The sequence below is a fragment of the Brienomyrus brachyistius genome, chromosome 3, assembly GCF_023856365.1.
Source record: "Brienomyrus brachyistius isolate T26 chromosome 3, BBRACH_0.4, whole genome shotgun sequence".
Lineage (NCBI taxonomy): Eukaryota > Metazoa > Chordata > Actinopteri > Osteoglossiformes > Mormyridae > Brienomyrus > Brienomyrus brachyistius.
The window spans coordinates 29,306,789-29,309,105 of record NC_064535.1 but is presented as its reverse complement, the minus strand read 5'-3'; the positions used below and the strand labels follow the sequence as shown (position 1 = coordinate 29,309,105).

Genomic DNA, 2,317 nt, shown 5'->3' with positions numbered 1-2,317 from the left:
GTTTCTTTCATCTGTTTAATATAATCGATCAGTCCCTGTGCGTTTGCCCCAAACCATTCAGCATGGTACACAAGGGAGACAAGTAAGCATGTGTGACATCAAAGAACTGATTGCAGCAACTCAGCCTTTCCACAACATTAAAGCCGCTTATTCCCCCCCAATGCCATGAAGAAATAATCTCTGTGGCTCCCCTCTCCCCCTCCCTCAGCCCCCAGTCTGGCTTGAACATTTGCACTTCCAGTAAAAATGCGCCCCAAACACACTGACACCAAACTCAGCACCGGTGCTCCGTAAAATCCCGTGATTCAGTCTCAGAAGCACTGGCTCCCCTGCCCTCCTCTGAACATTATTAAAGCTACACCCTGAACACTCTGTGTGACTGACATGAATGAGAAGCATCTTTATTCATAATCTCTGTAGCGGAGGTCAGAATACAGAGTGTCATTATTCCCGTCTTTCTTCTGTCTCCTGGGTTTTGGCTTCTTAAGGTTCAGGGCAGCGTAATTCAGTGTGTCCTCGTCATGGCACTGTGGAGACAAAGATGGCAGAATTGGATGGATCAAATCGGTTTGCTATTACCTATTTTCACAAATAGCACTTAAAATGCTGATCCCAGGATGGAAATCAGTCTGAGGTTCATTTGTTTTACTGACGATTTGTAATTTGAAATATTTATTACATACTTGCTTGCGTGACCATTCCACTTTTGATATATCACTGTTCTTTTCATCTGTTTAAAATATATAACACATCAATATATTATTTAATTTCGCACGGTATCATACCGTGGTCAGATAACATTCCGAATTTTCCAAGCAATCAACATCCTTTTTGTCTCAAAAATGAAAGTAAAAATGACTTCTGTCAATTTAAGTGTGCATGTTTGGATACGTGTCATTTGTTCTCATATATCATATATAATAAAATTGCTATAAAGGAGATCTTGGTAATAAAAGTTATTGATATGCAACTTATTGCAACATGTATATTTCAATAGATTTTGCAAAATATGAAAGATATAATACAAAAAAGTAAATCTTACAGTACAAAAAGGTTTATATAAATAAGGTGAGATTTAATAATGGATTTTAAAACTGTATTACCTGCAAGAGTGGTTTTAATATGAAAATGTTATCTATCATAAAACAATTTTATATTTCTATAATTTGTTAAAATCTACATTTTGTCCTTCTGAGTGCATAAAGCCGGGCAGCGTACCTGCACAGTGTGTACAGGTCAGTTTACATCTTATACAAATGAGAGCAACGTTCAGAATAATGCTGCAAGATAAAACTATCAGCAAGCCAGAGTGAAGAGGATCCAGCAGCTTCTGAAAGCCTGTAACAAAGAGATAGATTTCAGCATAATGATATAGAGACACATTTCCCATTTGCTTACATTACATTAGTTAAAGATCAAATCGATAACACATTACAGCAGTTGTTTTGTAAATAGTCCATTTTTAACATGAACTTCTAGTATTTTGCATTTTAACAATTTATATTATATTTGAAATAATTATTAAATTAGGCTCCGGACCCCCCGCGACCCAATAGGATAAGCGGTTTGGAAAATGGATGGATGGATGGATATTAATATTTGAAATAATTATTAAATTAGGCTCCGGACCCCCCGCGACCCAATAGGATAAGCGGTTTTGGAAAATGGATGGATGGATGGATAATTATTAAATTAACATCTGTGTAATTTAATTTAAGCACTTAAATTAGAAAATTCATTACATTAAAAAAAGAAATAAATGTCTTAATAGCAGAATAAGCTAAATAAAACTTTGAAGCAGATATACTCTCCACACTGGGTGCTACCATCTATATCCAGCTGTGTGCCGTTCCCAAACAGCATCTCCCCACACTGGGTGTTACCATCTATATCCAGCTATGTGCCGTTCCCAAACAGCATCTCCCCACACATGGCCACAGCGCAGTAGTAAGTCCCAGCATCGGAGAGGCTGAGGTTCCCCTTGGGGAGGCTGTAGACGCAGCTCCGTGTAGGAGATCCAGCCTCAGGGCTCTTCTCACACTCATCACTGCTGTTTCCATGGCTGTAAATGACTCCAGGAAGGATTCTCCTGATCCATGTCTGAACCAGTAAACACTGTGTTCTCCTGCACAGCTCCCAGTCCTCTATCGTACACTGCAGGCTCACAGAGTCTCCTGGCTGCAATGTGTCAGACACAGGCTGCTGTACCACAGTCCTGCTGTTGGAGTCCTTTACCTGAAAAGCAAAATAGTCATGATGACAGCCCTTTGAGAATAACAATGGAAAATACAGATCCTCAAAAATTGTTCTTACAGAT

The 2,317-nt window shown here is 38.9% G+C and overlaps 1 long non-coding RNA gene across 1 annotated transcript; it reads right to left on the bottom strand.

Moving 5' to 3' along the window:
* Positions 1 to 213: 213 nt before the first annotated feature.
* On the bottom strand, positions 214 to 1,324 carry LOC125738157 (uncharacterized). Its single transcript, XR_007396746.1, has 3 exons — positions 1,219 to 1,324; positions 684 to 730; positions 214 to 527 (listed from the first exon to the last, which is right to left on the bottom strand). It is a non-coding gene; the product is annotated as an uncharacterized LOC125738157 (long non-coding RNA).
* Positions 1,325 to 2,317: the final 993 nt, after the last annotated feature.